We start from the raw sequence: 19,369 nt of genomic DNA on the forward strand, positions 1-19,369 counted from the left end.
AACACCAACAAGATACTAGGGTCCCCAGCGGAGTCGCCAGTTTGTTGTGGGGAAAAGTATCCGACTCGGATGACCCTATCCCTACTCTAAGGGTGACAGTCCTTAGCAACAACTGAAAGTAAAGCTTTGATATTTTCCTTTATGAAAGTACAGAGAAGGAAGAAAAGATTGACCAACCGGTGTCTTTCGCTTTTGTCGATCCTGTCCTCTCTCTTTGTCTCTTGTTCCCAGCTCCTTGCTCCCTTTGCCGGCCCAGCTACACACAGATCCTGCACAAACAAGAGAGGGAAACTACAAGAAACATGTACTCATAACTGATGCATGGATTAGAGTGAATCAGATATACAAGTAAATACAATACATCAATGCAATACAAGTATATAGGAGAACATTCAAAGCTTTATTGATAGAAGTAAAAGGGTTCTGAGAAGGTTACAACCATCAATGGCTCCAATCCAGCAGCACCTCCCCAGCAGCAAGAAATCTCCTCTTCACCTCTATAAAAGCAATCACCCAATAGCTCTAACTGTAAACCAACAGCACTTCCTTGCTTTGCACAAAATTCCAGCCTCCTTAGACCTCATAGAAGAGCTCTATATATAGGATAGAAGAAGAAAGGATGAGTCAGCTTGAGACTGACATAAAGCTGCCTTGTGTCCTCTCCTTCTTCAGTTAAACTTCAGTTCTTGAGTCCACTTGGAGATCCTTGCTTACACATGGAGATCAAGTACCTCTTACTCATCACAGGGCAAATCCCTTGAACCAAGTGTCAGTTTGGAAGCTTCCTGGGCAATTGACACCTTGCAGAATGACTGTGCCACTTGGCCAATCTCGCCCAGCGCAGGTAGCCTTCATTAGATTTGACTTTCAGCGCAGGTACAAGGAGGAGCAGTTGCATTCCAGCGCAGATGCTCAGTGGAGCAGCTGACATGATCCAAAAATAGCCTGTTTCTGAGTGTTTTCAGGTGGAGAACTGATGGGAAGTGCTGTGGTTTGCTGACCTTGTTCTTCTAGGGGTAAGAACAACATGTTTAGGGATTGAGGATCCCTGTAATTATTGACATTTCATGCTCCATGCTGCGAGGCACAAAAATGTCTATAACAAGGGGGGAGCAGAAAAGGGAGATTCAGTATTCACACATGTAATCCCAGTCAACAAGGTACACGTGGGCATGCACTTTTCCAAATTTTATGATCACACAAGTACCTGCCCTTTCCGCCATACCAGTAGTCATTTCCAAATTGAGTAACTAATAATGCAACTGTCAAAGTAGGAGCCACAAAATCTTTTCCTGTTAACCATAAATTTAGTTAATAAGTAACCCCATCACGGCAAAATAAATATGCCATGCAACCCACTATGTACTTTCCCATTCCTTGTCATAGCTATCACGTCCAAGTCGGCTGACAACGGCAAGGTATAGCTAGAACACATGGAAAAGTTGTCGAAGAAATTAGTTGTTGAGGCCTAGTCAGTCAGGGGACATGGTGTTAGAACCGACTACTTAATTTGCAGGAGAATGAAGGGAATTCCATAATTCCAATCGCAAATAATAGAGGAACTACAGGTTCTCTCTGAAGAACGGGTGCAGAGACAAAGAAGCAGGAAACCTCAAGTGCAATTCATTTATCACAGGGGAAAGGATATGGCAAAAGGAATGGTATCAGTCCCAAAGGACACCTTGGATGTATGAATTGAAGTGGTTGATAATCTGTATGGCAAGTGTGACAAGGAGAATTTGATCGACAACGACTTTATAAATTGTTTCCAGTTCCCGGCCATAAAAAAAGAGGTCTATTCAGAGGACTTCCATAAGGAGGATGGCACCCGAACATTCAGGGTCAAGGAAGATTTTAAGGGGATACAGATATTGAAATTACTCAATTTGAGGAGTCTACTTGTGTTCGACACTCAATTTTCCATGATGTAGTGTACCAATATGTAGGCGAGCAGGGTGCACGGAGGGTAACTATGGTTGGATAAGGAGTATCCCACCCATGTGGAGGATATCAGTCGCCTAACAAGGCTGGCAGAGGGAGGGAACACATTTAGCACAACATTCTAAGTAGGGGCTAAGCGAGGCAAGAAGCAGGTTGAGGATAATATCTATGCCAGATATGGGACTGAGTGGGATAGGAGAGGAGCGAAACTAGATATCATTAACAAGGCTAACATCAAATTTTCCTGCTACATCATTGCAGGTAAAACAATGTGGCATTTTACAAAGAACTAATGCACTTTGGATGCAATCTCAGTTGCGGAACATTTTTGTCGAGGAGAGATGCTCAACTAGTCAGCCTTCGTTCTCAATGGGCTATTTGAAGCTTGTGAAGATGTGTACCGATGGGGTACCCGATTCGTGTTCAGATACGTTTTGATGTCATTGGAAATGTGCAAATGGAGGCCATCTAAGGAGAGGGAAATGACACCCATTGTCAAAGGCCAACCACTTGCACTCTGTTACAATCCATGGAAGGCATCAGGGGACCCCAACATGAAGGAGATCAATGAAATAGCTTTCAAAGACTGGTATGAGCAAATGCTTGCCACCATAAGGTCAACAGAGAGGATAACTAAGGCTCTGTTAGACAAATTCTTGGAAGAACTCTAGTTCAGTGCCTCCCACGCGCACACCTACTTGATACAACAGTGTGTCTACCCAGAAACATTTAAGATGAGGCTGCAAGGGTTTGCACTAACGACACAAGCGCTACATAGAGAGGTGGGATCATGGCCAAGAGTAGCCTGTAAGATAACAGATGGGAAGCAAAAGTACCTTTTCGGAGCCTTGATGCTGCAATCATAAGGGGGAGACGCGGCGGAGAGCAATAGAAGGTGACCAACTGAAGATGAAATCCAACCGATTGTGCTCCAAATGGAGGAGAAGATGTTGGAACTTAGATGAACAATTTCTAGCTTTGAATCAAGTGAGAGAAATTACCCTGCCCAATATCAAGGCTCTACTATGTTCTCCCCTATCATAACAATGCCACTGGCCATGAAACTCCCCACGGGAGTAGCCCGGGCTCCGTCCGAGCCAACAGTCCCCAAACCAAAGAAAAATCAAGTTGTCCGCAGTCTGACTATCAAAAAGCTAAAAATTATTCCACAAGCTCTGATCATCAACCTTACTGAAGAGGTCGAGCAATCAATCCCCACAGCCACCATAGTTGAAGAGATTCCCACCACCACCTCCACCGCTTTACATCAATCAGAGGAGTCTTCCCCGCACACAGCTTCCACCTCCGCGACCTTGTCTGAGACACTCCCGTCCGGCTGATGAACAACGACTGTGGAAGTAGAAGTTCACTCAGTCGGGTGGGCAGAAAGCACCACTCCTACCAATGGAATGCAACAAACAGAACTTACATCACTGATGCTTGGGTTGGACCCACCAGAAGGGGGAAATCTACATGCCATCCTGGAGGAGGAGAGGGTTGAACTATGCTTTCCACCTTTCCCTATAAGGCTCACAGTGCTCTCTAACCCTAGCATCATTCCACCCACTCCACAATTCACCTCGCTGTGACAGCGCGCCCATTCGCCAGCCTCCCACTCTAGAAAATCCATCGCCAACAGCCTACCTCTAGAACAGCAGTTCTCAGAACCGAGTACAATGCAGGCCGATACGCTCCAGCACTGGTTGTCGACATAATTGTTTTCATTTATCCAGCAAGCAGCGCATAGGGCCGAAAGGATCCATAAGGATCTGGCCAAGGAACATGAACAACAAGCAAGATAGTTGCAGGAGGTGATAGAAGAGAATGATCACCTAGGGCAAGCAAACACGAAATTGCAAGCCTAGGTCGATCAATTCACGCTATGATTCAAGTCACTATGGCCTACCATCATAGTTGAAAATACAGAAGCACCGACGGACATGGCTACCTGTACGCTGGTTAGCTACTGTGACCACATCGAGGCAGCATGCTCGAACCTGGCAGCTACCAATGCCGAGATGAAAAGGAAGCTGGAGACAGTGAAGTAAGCACTTCCAGACCCAGTGGAAATCTATGCAAGGACGATCAAGGGAAAATTCATGGAATTGGAAGCAAAGAAACAAGCCTTAGTCGATGCCCTCGCCGATGGATATTCTCTAATGAACAAGGTCCATGACTAGTCAAGTACTCTGGCGCTGAAGGACCACTTGGTCTACCCCCTTAGGGAACAAATACATAACCTATTTTCGAGCACAAAAGATTGTATATACTCCGCACATCTGCAGCAAATTAACGAACAAATTAACACCATTCAAGCTTAGGTTGATCATATCAAGGAGGAGTCGGCAAAGACGAAGAAGGTAATCAGAGATCTATAGCCACCGGTTCGGATGCAGGTTTTTCTTCTAAAGGAAGTGTGTGACTCCAGTGGACAACACCTACAAAGCCAGTGGCCAACTAAACTAACGTCGAACTTGGCCGAAGCATTCACTCAAGGTGTTGATTCAATCCTCGCCCGATGGGACATGGCCATTCAAAGATACAAAGAATTCAAGCAACAGACCACGACCATTGTTCTAGAGTTGGGGCCTTCGTTTAGAATGAGGCAACCTTAAGCGAAAGAAAGTGTAACAGAGAAATATGCCACTCCCCAAGCAATGGCCGATGCAATAGAAGCAATGATTGAGGCATAAGACACACCAGCATAGTAGATATTAGAACTGGCATAGTCAATAGTGCAGTCCCCATCCATAGAGCACATGGAAGTATGAGCAGGAACGACCAAGGTCGAAACGAATTGACTCAGGGACGAGTCAAAGAATTGTGGTCAGGGTCTGTTGGGGCCTTTGTTTAATTTTGAAAAGGTTTTGACCAATTTTGGCTGACCGAAGGATGAGAAGGAAATGGGTGGGAGCAACGATTGGCTAGCGAAACAGGCAGTTGCGGAAGAGTTACGACAAGGTGGCAGTGGAAGGCAAAGGCAGTCGAGAGGGTAGGAAGGTGCAAGAGCAACCGAGCAGGAACTGGCAATCGAGGCAGCAGAAAAGAATATAAAAGGAAAGGGCCAAAAAATGAGAAGGGTTGATTGGTTGGTTGATGAATGTCGGCAAGGCTGTGGGAGCAGGCGGGAGGACATCTAGTTGTGTTAGATGGATAGTAGAGTGGAGGATTCTGGTAGGCTTGGGACTTGAAGCTAAACCGAACCCGCAGATTTGAGCGAGGTATTCCTTGTAGTTTTTTGCGGCGAATGCCAAAGTTATATTGTAATGTTTACTCTTAAGTTAATAGAAAGAACGACTAGACTTGTTGCGAACTAGGATGTGTATGGGCCCCTTCTGTGGGATGAATCTCTAAAATTTTTGAATGTCCCATCAAATGCATGGAATCAACAGTTCTAGTATTATCTCTATTATGTTGTCATCTCTGCTTTATGCGCAATGAATGTTTATAAGTGATGAAATGAAAATGGTTAGTGCTTCCTCGTCTCCACATCGAACCTTTCTCCCTTTCGGTCGTGGCATGCCTCGGGTGAGACTCCTTGCCCTTTTGGGTGAAGTGAAAATGTCGGTGTTGTCCTAGACAACAATGGACCATTGTTGTCCCTCTACAACTGAGCACAGGGTCTTTTCCCCCTAATGACTCTTTCGAGCCAACAACTAGCATAGCCACAAATGAGCCAGGTACGACTTTGGTAGTATGATTCGAGGATTGTGGGAAATATTTATTTGGAATATAATTATTCGTCTTAATGCGTGGTTAAACTTCTAGAAAAATGCCATAGCAGTAGAAATTCATGACCACTAAAAACCCTCACACGGTGATTTAATTGATTTGGCTGAGTTTACTAAGTGTATTGGGGATCAAATGGTATGAATATTATGAGATAATTTATGGTTAATTCCTTGTTGTGGGAATATTCTAAGTAGATGACTACAACTTGGCGGTGAAAATTTGGACAACCCCTTTGACAAATTACTCAAACATGTAGCCAAAATCAACGACCCCCAAAATCAACAAAGATGGAGGAGCTTTCTAGATATGGCCAACCCACAGATTATGTCAACAAACAAAAAGGTTGTTTCTAGATATTTCCAACTTACAAATCCATGTGTGGCATTATTGAAATCTGTAACATGCAATTGGAGTATTTTTTTTCCAGTCAAAATGGTACTTTTTTATTATTCTTATAGAATAAAAAAAGTACAGATACCGTAACAACATTGAAATTTTGTAGCAATATAACAACATTCTTTTTTGTTGAGACTCTGAATTACATACAAAAACAACTTGTTGCCTTACTTATATAATTCACACTTGCTTGCATTAAGAGCAGATTTCTGAAAAATCTTCAAAATTTTCATCACAGAGAAAATTAAAACTATTATACAACCAGGACTCATAATTACCTAAAAATATGAAAGTTAGGAAGAATTATAGAGAATTCTAAAAAATCTTCAAAAATTTCATTTGAGAGAAAATTAAAACTACTATACAAATAGGATTGATAATGACCTAAAAATATGAAAGTTAGAAGGAATTATAGAGAATGATATATTTGTCAAGAACTAAACTGACTTGAAGCACTGACCATAAATATGATTGATGCTCTGAGAGAATAGCATTATACATGTAAGAGAACAATAGATTAGAGAAATTGTGCTAATTGAAGACAGCGAGTTTCAATAATAAACTTTCCCTAAGAGAGCAAGTTTCGATAATAAAGTTTCCCTCCCATTCCTCTAATGATATGTGACCAAGTTCAAGAGATAAAGCTCTCTTTAATAAATTATCCACCACAATGTTAAATTCCCTATAGATATGATATGTGACCAAGTTCAAGAGATAAAGCTCTATTTGATAAATTATCTACCACATTATTAAATTCCCTATAGATATGCCTGAAAGAGATGACCTGAAAGTGCTCTCTCAATTCTAAAATTTTGTTTTTCCAAGTTGATAAATTTAGATATGCCTGAAGGAGATGACCTAAAATTTCTCTCTCAATTTAAAATTTTGTTTTTCCAAGTTAATAAATTTAATACATCTAGTTGTGCTTGGCCTACTAACCAATCAATGACGCATTTTGAATCACCCGAAATTTGAATGTTGTTTGTACTTTAGTGCTTTGCTAATGACATCAAATCCCAAACAAAAATCATTTCAGCTTTGGTGTTCCTCTCGGGGACAATTCCAATTTTGAAGCGCATTGATTTTGAATATGTCAGCTTTATTATCCCTCCACCTCCACAGAGGTTGTCTTGAGAAACACCATCAAAGAATCCTACTCCTCCACAAAATTTGTCTCGAGAAACTCAATCAAAGAATCCTACTGGAAGATAATTGGATATTTGAGGGAAAGGAGGTCTCGGGGAGTTTTTTTTTTGTAGAGGTAGATAGTACCTAAAAAGAGGGATGATTTTAGAGAGACTTGGAGAATGGTGGAGACAATTTGTTTTTTTGTAGAGAGACTTGGAGAATGGTGGAGATAGATTGTTTTTTGTAGAGCTAGATAGTACCTAAAAAGAGATGATTTTAGAGATACTTGGAGAATGGTGGAGACGCTAGCATTTCTGAAAATAGATATATTTCTGAGCAACCAGATACCTCAAGCCTGAAAATAGATCTATTTCTGAGCAACCAGATACCTCAAGCCTGAAAATAGATCTATTTCTGAGCAACCAGATACCTCAAGCCACAAAAATAGGAAGAGCCTGGATATATTGGAATTTCAGCTAGAAAAAGAGCATATCATATCCTCAAATGAGTTCACTATGATGTTTTGGAGGACCAATGATAGATTTTCCCGAGAAACAGTTCAATTTACAAAAAAATTACTCATTAGCTTTGCTTTCAAAGGCTATAGCCATTTGGTCCCATGAAGCCCCTTTTTACTAGGTTATTGCACATTTAAAATTTTATTATTTAGGATCAACCAAGCTAAAGACCTTAATTTGTTTAGGATGTGCCACTTTCATATGATGTTGTTCCACCATCTGGCCCCTGAGAAAGAAATCACTTCATAAGCAAGGCAACTGGTTACCTTACCCTAAATTATATCTGAGAAAGAAATCACTTCTTAAGAAAGGCTACTAGTTACCTTACTGGATTTCACATCCCAGCTCCAAACCATTTGTTTAGGATGTGCCACTCCCATATGATGTTGTTCCATCATTTGGCCCCTCTGAATGATATCTGAGAAATAAATCACTTCATAAGCAAGGCTACTGGTCACCTTACGGGATTTCACATCCCGGCTCCAAACCAACTTGTCTTTTAAATTGGAAAGTCTCACTCCATTGAGGTTCATCTCCTCCTTTATGAAAGAGTTCATTCTAAAGCTAAAGGACCCACCAGTCCTAGCTCTTTTGAGGTAGGTCAATAATATGCAGAGGACTGTAGAGAGTGAAATTGTTTTATGTTGGACACATAGTATAGCCCTTTAGAGTGTAAAATTTGTAACAATTCCTTTGAGAATTTGTGTACACCAGGACCCCTAGGAAGGGATATTTTCCAAGGATTATCTGGTTTCCATCCCCAACCTTCCAATCTAACCAATTGAAGAGAGAGGGGAAGGCATCCATGAGAGCTTTCCATAAACCAAAGCATCTTTTCTCAGCTTTCCTGACTTGTTTTCTTAAGCCAATCCACCACTGACACCCTATTTAGATCATTTTCTTTTAAAACCAAATTCCATAGACCTTCCCCAAATATCCCTCTCCATAATTTTTTCATAGCTAGGGATTTTGCAAAACAATTCATATTTTTAAATCCCCATCCTCCGTGAGATTTTTGGGTTGAAAGAGAGGTCCATCTTTCGAGATGAAAACCTTCTTTTGTTGTTTTTCCCAGAACATAGAAATATGAATATTAGTTTCCTAATATAAGTGAGGATGGCATTGGGAATCTTTCATAAATATAGGCAATAATCAATAATCAAGAATATATTCCATCATAGATATAACTAGAACTTTTATGCCTCCTAGGAATAGCTAGTTGTATCACCACAAATTGATTTTTTGTTCCACTCTTCTGATAAGCCACATATATTCCTCTTTATGATAATTATTTGGCTTCACAAAATAGCCTAGATATTTGATGCCATTTTCCAATGAGAGAGTGTGAAGAGGCATTAAGGAGTGTATATTCAAGAGGATGTCAAGGCTGACATTGAATTTATGGAAAGTAGACTTATTCAAGTTGATTTCCATTGAATTCATCGAAAGTAGACTTATTCAAGTTGATTTCCTCTCCTGTAGCACTGCAGAAAAGTTTTATGGCATTATGGAAAATCTGTGATTCCCTTAAAGTTCCCATTCCTAGCAGAAGAACTTCATCCACAAACAACAAGTGTGTGACCTAAAACTTATGTGCTATTTTACTCCTTTTAAGTTACCCAACTATTTTTTCTACAATAATAAAAGACTTAGTCCTTCCATCACTAGAAAAAATAGTAAGGGTGACAAAGGACATCCCTGCCTGAGTCCTCTAGAGCTGGTGAACTTGTTGGAGAAATTTTTGGAGGGCAAGCCGTTTATAAGGATGGAGAAATTCGTTGAAAATACACAACCCATGATCTAGTTTATGGTATCCAATGCCAGCCCAATTTGGAGAAGAACAAGTCTAATAAAGGACGACATGCTGTGGGAGTACATGACCACTTGCCACACTGGTATATGACAATCCTACATTTTTGAAATGACAATTACATTACTTTTTTCTTTTAGTGTAAATACAATTTCAGAACTCTAAAAATGTTGATGCAGGGAGTTTAAATTTTTCTATAAAGCATAACACACCATAACTATTCACAGAATGGTTGATTTATATTACTATTACATGGTTTGCAAAATTAATATTTTCCTATAGAGCTTTGCTATAAACGGTTCTTTTGACAGGGTACCTTTGTATGAACAAATTATGACGAAAATTGACTGGCTTCATTTCTAAAACTACTTGTACTAAACTTGAAGATTTAACATGTAAATGTAAAAAACAATTAAACTTGCACACATACCATTTTTTCTTTCCAATTCTACCCATTCCATACAAACCACTATGCACCGTATCAATATTCACAGCTTTGCCTCCACCATCCATATAGAAAAACTAAAATAATTTTGTGGAAAAATCCATTATCCAACACCTTTGCCTTCACCCACTGTACAAAGAAACTAAAATGATTTTGAGCATGGAGAAAACCAATTTGTTCTACTATTAACTTCGGCATTCCCTAGTTCAAACCGCCATGGAGTTTAGAAGAAAATAATGCAAACAGTAATACCCTTCACAAATTCAAATTCCAAAACGCACCTGATAATGAGGTGGGATTTGAATGGAGAGTTAAATTGAAACCCCAAGAGCCCCTCTGCATGTTTTCGCAGCTTGCACGCTGAATAGTATGACACATTGCTTGCTTGTGCATTTACATTTCTATAGTAATGACACATATATTTTTTTATACATATGTCACATGCTTCGACACATCTATTAACTTAGATCACAAGAAGGTCCTCTGTTATAATGTTTGGCTATCAGCGAACCCTTTACAAAAATATTTGGGTTGAATAAGTTTGTTTTTTATCATTTCCCTTCCCTTTGAAATCCATATTGTCCAATAATCAGTTCCATTTTCTCAACTAGAGTTGCATCCATCCACAATATGCCACATGTAATTTTATAAATGATAGTTACCCATCAATATCCAATCTAAATATTTCACCATGAATGTATACGAGAGCTTGCAGAGGAGATCCAATTTTGCATACTGTTTAATGATTTCTCAATAATTATTCAATGATCATGCTCCGTCCATCTACAATATTCTATAGGCGATTTACTAAACAATAATTTCCCATTGCTCTAAGTTTATATATTTCACAAGCTTCCAATGAAATGGAAATGTATATGTGAAGAAGCATTAATTCCACATAGGTTCTGCACTCCACATAATAGTGTGGTGCGATGTCCCACATTTTCACATGTTACTTATAGTATTGGTAACATTTTAATACTATATAATGCATATTTTGTTATGGTAGAGTAAATGGATGTGAGGAAAGCAATATGTGTGGAAGAATCTTGATTTATTGTTTATGAAATCTCTCCACTCAAAACTCTCCACACAATGAAATCTATTCGCAAAAAGCTCTACTGCTAATTAATTGATTAAAGGTTGTGTACTCCACTTAATGAAAAAAAATTGCACAATGAAATCTCTCCACACACTTAAAGCACTTTTCATAGTAAAATCTCTCTGCATAGTGAAATCTCTTTGCATAGTCAAATATATTTACACATAACTCACCGCATAATAAAATCTCTCCATACAAAGCTCTCTACATAGTGAAAACTCTTTGTATAGTAAAATATCTTCGCACAACACAAAATTAGTCGACGAAGCTAAGTAATTGATGAAAGGTTGTGCAGAGTGGAGAGAAAAGTTCACACGATGAAATCTCATTCTAGGTGGAATTGCATTATTTGTATGTCATTCGAGAAATCAAATGTGTGAAGCAATTTCCTAGTCAACAAAAATTTCAACAACCAATTCCTTGTCCTCGGCTAGAGCTACATTGTATCTTGTTTAACAATTTATTTGTAATGATTCAATGATCACACTACATCCATCCACAATACTCTACGCAAAAAATTTAAAGGATAGTTACTCATTTCTCTCTAGTCTGAATATTTCACCATGAAGGGGAATAGGGGCTTGTGCAGGAGAGCTAATTCTACATCTTGTTTAACTATTTCTCAGTAATGATTCAATGATCATGCTTCATCCATATAAAAAATGGATTGGCGTGGGTGGGTAAATAGTTGCTTCAGGTGAGCCATCCTTCCCTACAGAATCATAACTAGGATTAAAGGATTAAGGAGCATTAAACCTATATCGACAAATGTTGTTATCTCCATTTTAACATTCAATTTGTGATTTAGGGCCTCTAATAGAGAACCCACATGAGAGGGCCTTTGAACAAAAAAATCATTGGTTTTCATTCCATGAACAGAGAACATGAATATCGAATCACTATTACACGTGCAATTTATTAAATGATAATTGTCCATTGCTCCCTAGTCTAAATATTTCAACATGAACTTCCTATGAAATGGCAATGCGGATGCAGAGGAGAGCTAATTCCACATAGATTCCTCACTCCGCACAATAGTGTGCAATGATGTTCCTCACTTTTGGATTATATTATATAGTATTGGTAGTATTTTAATAGTAAATAATGCATATCTTTGTTATGGCAGAGTAAAGGGATGTGAAGAAAGCAATATGTTCACCAGAATCTCCATTCATTGTTTTTTACACTTTTGTATACGTTACCCATCCACACATAGCAACATTCTAGAGAGAAAATTACTGAATATTAAAAAGTTACACATCAAAGCAGTCAGTGCAATTTGTGTTCTATTATTAATAGCAAAATTAGTAAATGATAACTAGAATGCTTAATCACAATATTCGCTTACCGAACATTTCGTATAAAGCTAATTTACCATTGTAAGAGATTATATTAGGACTTATATCACAGTTTAAGATCATATTATGATTTATATACATGTTATTATATTAAGGTGCAGAACAAGTAACGTTGGTACAATGTACAAAGTGCTTAAATATTATATGGATCTTTAGTACACATGCCTGTTTCATTTCATATATGCAAAGGAGTTGGATATATCATATACGAAGGAGGGACATCGTATTGTATGCCGGTTCAGAATTTGGCACTAGTTATAGATAGATGCACTAGTAGTGTAGAGTGAAGGATCTATGAGTGAAAGCGTATGTGCAGAGACAGGGGAGTGTGGAGGAGGAGACACATATAGAGCATAACTTCGAAGAAATTTTCAGAGAATTAGAAGAATAGAGAATATTATTTCTGAGTGTGAAAATAAAGGGATTCAAAGAGCTGAAGCCTATGTGATAGATGTATAAAGTGTGTTGGATATATTTTAGGTTGCGAAGTGTTTTTTTTACGCTTCTTATATACAATATTTCAAATTAAGGAGTACATAAAAAACACCTCTTAGCAAAGTTATCATTATCTATAATTGGCTTAATTGAAATGATTTTTTATTTGAAACAATTGTAAATAGTATAATGCTTACGGTTGTCGCTCTTTGTTAACTAGTTCAATACCATGTTGTGTTATTTTTCCTCTATTCTCACTTTTTACAATATTTCAAATTAGCCTCATGTACAAGGTAGTGAGTTTTGATTGTGTGGAATGTGGGAGTGCTAAGGAAACACAATATAAGTTTTATTTGTACTTCCATATTCTGCATAGTTAAATTTATTCAATTCTAGAGACTTACCATTAGCAATTGTATTCTTCAAAGATTTACACATGAGATCCAAAACTGTTGTCAAATGTTCATTTTTGTTTTAATAAATAACACAACATTAGATATAAAACAAAGTCTCAAAGCATATGTTCGAAAATATATAGAAGACGTTATCATAAAATCAATACATACTTTGATTCAATAATGATAATTGTATCCATATTCAAATGAAATTAACATAGCTATAATTCAAATAGATACAAGACCTCATTCAAATATTAAGCATAAAAATTAAACTTTCTCAACATAATCATAATTGTAATACCGAGAGTTATTTCATTGTACACAAATGGTGTGTGGGAAACATAATTAATTAATTAATATGCATATGCGCAACTAAAGTGAGTTTTCATTATGTAGAATGTGGGTGTGCAGAGGAACTACAATGAAAATTTCTTCGAACTTTCATATTCCAAAAAACAAAATTTATCGAGTTGTAAATACGTAGTGCTAACATTCTATTATTCAGAGATGTATGCCTAAGATCTAAAACTATTATCAAATGTTCAATTTCGTTTTAACCAAGAAGACAACATTCAATATAATACAAAATTTCAAATCATATGTTTGAAAATTTATAGAAAACATTATCATAAAATTGATACAGGATCAGATTCAGTAACAACTATATCCAGATTTAAATGTCAATGACCATATCCATAATTGAGATATATACAAGATCATATTCAAAACATAGTCATAAAAAACAAAATTGTTGAACAAAGTTTGAATTGTAGCACTCGGAGTTGAAAATATTGATAAAAAAATCTAAAAGTAAAGGTGTTTGTTCCCATTGTAATACAAAAAGATGCATCTACAACAAAAAACAAGAATTTGTATACAGTAATTAGCTAAGGTCATCATAACATAATCAACAAAACTAAATTATCTAATATTAGTTAACAGAAAATTGAATGTTGAATAATTTTAGAACACTTACAGTATGCAAATGTGTCCACTGTGACTATGCTTATGTTAAATGTCTTGCATATTTATTATTTCTTCAACAAATTTGTTCACCTTAGTTTTAATGTAATCCCTGTTAGGAGAAACAATAATTTCCACTTTTACATTTTTATTGAATATCTCTTTTTCAATTTTTCTAGCTTCTTCTTGCATCTGTGTAGCCAAGACAAATTTCTTGTTACTAACTCTCACAAAAGTTATTATCCATTGGGTCATTTCTTCTGCAATAAAATCAACTATCCCATCAAACCCTACTACATCATTCAAACAACAATAGATGTTCAAAGCGAATGCATTTTAAAGGGAAAGTTGTTACTACAACTTTTTCCATCCTTAACAAATATGACATGAAAAATATTTGGAAGACATGTTTGATGTTATCTATAATCTATGTGACTTCCATATACAATACAATTTCACATTGGATCATGCAAATGCCATCTTTTACAAAGAATAATGTACAATTTTTGCATCCCATGTATCTTACATTCACTTTCACACTAGATCTTGCAAATGCCATATTGTATAAATAATGATGTATAATTTTTTCATCCCATGTATTACATGTTCAAGACATTTTGAAAACATTTTACACTACAATTCTATATCATGTTTTCTATATTGCAAAGTATATTGTAAATATTTTTCTCGTAAAACAAACTTTAGAATCAATGTCTCTATTAATACCAATATTTAAATTCCATAAAACTTATAATATACTATAATATTATAAATTTTATTATATTTACTATTTTTTGTTTAATTAAATAGATTTCACATTTATTTATTTATTTATTTTAACATATTTTAACAAATATTATTCCTTCATATAAAGGACTACTACGAATGAGACTTTCTGCTTCACAACTTCCCTTATTTAATGATCCAATTAGGCAAGATAATAAAATAATGGTATATATCCTAAATTGCACATGTTACATTATTATATTTATTTAAAACAACTCTTCTTTATGTATATTAAATGAAAGTGGTTGTTGGTTTCATGTGGGAGAATAAGTTGAGATATTAGTTAAAGATAAATGATTTCATTGTGATGAAAATATATGCATGATATGCTTAACTAGCCAAAACTTGTCAGTTCACATAACCATAACCTGAAGCAGTACCAATGATCATGGTGTCCTCAACGTATATAGTTTGTAGGCTTTAGGGAAATTCTCCAATTATTGATTGTAATTTCGTGACACTACAACACCACCATTCGCACCATTCTAAACCCTGCTTAATTATTTATTGGTGCAAACAAATGATTTTGGTTAAAGTAAGAAACCTATATTAGGTCATGAGCTTGTTATGTACTTGTGAAGTTTGGTTAAAGTAAGAAACCTATATTGAATCATGAGCTTCCTTATGTACTTGTGAATAATTAATGTATGAATAATTTTAGAATTAAAATTTTAGTTTCATTGTTGTCTATAATAAGTTCTAATCAATATAACTTGAGTGATGGTATTTCTTGCTAGTTGTTTGCAAAGATTTTATTTTCATTGTTCTCTATTATAAATTTTAGTTAGTATAATAGAGTGACGGACTTTCTTTAATATAACTTAAGTGATGGACTTTCTTGAAAATAAGATATAACTTGAGTGATGGGATTTCTTGCTAATTGTTTGCATTAAATTAACTTATAGGACCAGCAAAGCAAGGTCATGATAAATAATGAATAAACAAGGGTGATTGTCGTAACGGTAGCCCTGCGGATTTGCAATTTCAAGACACGTCAACTAAATACAACTAATCTAGTTGGAATTAAATTGAGCACTGTCAATTTACTATAGTTCAGTCCTAGCAATATCAAATGATTTGACACGATAACATTCAAATATTTAAAAACACTAATAATTGTCAATAATGAGCATTTAAATTGCAGTAGTGAACATAACAGTGAATAACATTGTACAAAATTGCAACTACACTGGAAAATCATTTACAGTTTTCAAATTTATAAGAAAAGGCAAACATTTATGATTTTCAAATTTAAAAGTGGAGAAGACCTCAAGAATCAAGTGGCCTCCAACTAGTGTTCATTTATGAGTGATTAAAAGAGACAATAATAGTACATTTGGAAGTTCCCACACTTCTTGATCCAATTTGGGTGTAGACGAAAACAATTCTTGAGCTATTGAACATGGAAATAAACAAAATCATTTCTAATAAATTATGCAAATAATATTGCATCACAAGATCTGATTTGCTTCACACCAACATAGAGTACAACCGCAAAAGCTCTTTCAAAATATCTTGATTGGTTTTTTCTTGAATAGGCTTACTCTTCATATTTTGGTGTTACTTGACAAGTGACATGTATAACAAAGTAAAATTTTGTGCCCTACCAAAATGTAAAATTTATTATATCATGACAACATTATGATCCATGTTTAAGATGAAAAGGAATGGTTAATATTTTCATCTGTAGAACTAAAATCTTACCATAAATTAATTTTGCACCAAGACGACTACATACATAACTGCGAGGTAGGACAAATATAGCTGCCCATTTTCTCCCACCCTAATTTTTTTTTTATCTTACCAGAGTTTAGATAGTCACAGTAAAAATAACCATAAAAATTATGCCCACCTCTTATTGGGCTTTTTCATGTACTACACAATAACCTATTACTTGGAAATCAGAAACTCCAAAGGAGCAAAGAAATATGATCTTAGATGGTTTGAAATACCAAATGTATATGTTTAACATTGAAATTGTACATTACATAAGCTCCCATTTAGGAGTAGTAGTATCCTTTCCCAAAATTGATTGACAGGCAAGCTTTCTATTGCCATGGATGCAAAGTAACCCCAAAGCACTGGAGTAGGAGTCCGTTTAACAAATTACTGAGGCGTTGTTCTTTGACCTCAACTAGAAGTAGGTTATCAATGTCTCTAGATCAAAAATTGAGTATTAACTGGGGCATGCAAATCCCCAATGGATGTAGCTAATTGAAGGGTCCCCTGTTCAAGTTCTTTCAGTGCTTTCCCAACAACCAAAACACATCGAAAATGGAAACGTTTTAGTTCCAATTAAGAAAATCCTAAAAACATCCAAAAACATCGTTAACTTAGAAGATAGAGTATAAGTCTACATTTGATGAAATTGTGCCATGGTAACATTGCGAGAATCCTAAAAAGGAGTTACAATTTCAAGCATCTATACATGAGAAATTCAATGAGAGGAGCAAGTATAGTACCACAGAAGAATGAGATACAACCATATATTATTTGATAAGGAATGCATGGATTTTTCACTGTATTAGAAGCTCATATAAAATTCTGAATAGGTTCTAAGTCTAGTAAAAGTCAATAAAAATAAATTACATTGACTTTCTTGCAAGTTTTGAAATGATCTGCATATGTTCTTCTACATCAACAATTCGTGTCTGATTCAATTTTCAATATTTCAGAATAAGGAAGTAAATAGTAAATAAATTATACTTAAACAATAAGGAACCACCACAGTTGTGACTTATGGCCTAACAAACCATATTTAGAAAACACTAAAAACAAATTTTAATTACAGTTGAAATGGAAATACATGTGCCACATTGTTTCCATATTGATCGTGAGAAATGTTTTGAGGCGCCTCAGACTCCAACAATGAGGGCATCTTTATAGTCATCCTGGAAAATACCTAGATACATGCACCAACTTGAAAAGCTGTCAAATCTGGGGTCCCCGATAAGGTGTCCTTCTCTCTTAGAAATTGACAGATGGAGATGTCAGGATATAACCATAAATAGGACATGGGATGTAAATTGACAAAATTTTGGAGTGTCGGTGATCGCTACAGGGATGATCTATTTGACACCACAAGCGTATCCTAAATAAAATCCTCCATTTATATTCCCAGCTCCATTGGCTGCCAATCATAAATCGCTAGATCAGATGTTCCTTCAAAGTTACAGCCACCTCCACCAACTCCCACCCACGCAATTAACTCCTTGGGAAAATTTGAATTCTCGTGAGGTGCTACCTCCAATGAGGGGCATCGCCTATGAGCTCCAAGGGTAGATTCCAATAAGTTCAAACTTCTCAGTTGGGTCCTAGTAAAAAACATCATCCACAGGCTACTGAAGAATGTAAGATGAAACAACCACCTTTGGGATGCTTTCGACATTCCAATTGTTAATTCGCTTGTGACATATGATCAATCAATAGTTGCAGTCGACAACATGGGATGATAAACATTTGGATATCCACTATATTTCTTAAAAACCTTCAAGGAAACATTCATTATAGTAATGAAAAAAAATTCACCAGCATAAACTACACCAAATCCAACACTAATAACACCCCAACCAAAACATTCCTTAGCTAATTCTACATGATTTTATGGAAGTTCCACCCCCATGTGAAATGCATCATAACTAATCTACCTCCTTTATTTCTAAGGATTTCTATTACCTGGCATGGGTGAAGAGATCCACTGAATTCTATTCCTTTGTGTCCCTTCCTTTCGTCCTAATAAACCACTCGAGACCCTATTGTCGATGGCTGATTCTTGATTTCCTATGTGCTTCTACTTTTAGGATGTCCACAATAACAAGAGTCATGAGAACAAATGATACAAAAATCAACCCCACCAATTGAGTAAGTTCGGTCATGTTAATGGATTTCATGCCACTCAATAATGATGTGGCTAATGGTGAAATTTAAAATACATCCGCAACAAACATTTAAGGAATATAGCTTGTCACTCCATTGATAAGAAGTGATATTCAGTTTGACACAATGCTTATATCAAGCAGAAGGATCTATTCATAAACTGATATGGATTAGAGAATTTACAACTTTTAATTCATACTAGGAAGTCCCAACTTTGAGCAGGGTCCATACATCACACTCATAAACAAAGGAGATATACTCAAAACTAGAGGAATTTACTAGGAAAATAAAAGAGGAAGGGTATTTTCCAGATACAAGCTTTGTTTTCCATAATGTGGAAAAGGTGCATAAGGAAGAGTTTCTCTTTCAACACATTGAGAAGTTGGCTATTGCTTTTGAGCTTATCAGCAAGTCGCTTCCAACATTTTAAGGATGGGTTATGTTCTTGTGGGGTTTGTTAGTGATGGCACAATCATGATGT

This window comes from Pinus tabuliformis, chromosome 7 (genome assembly GCF_031772625.1).
Source record: "Pinus tabuliformis cultivar Carrire ecotype Pingquan chromosome 7, CPIR1, whole genome shotgun sequence".
NCBI classification, from domain to species: Eukaryota; Viridiplantae; Streptophyta; class Pinopsida; order Pinales; family Pinaceae; genus Pinus; species Pinus tabuliformis.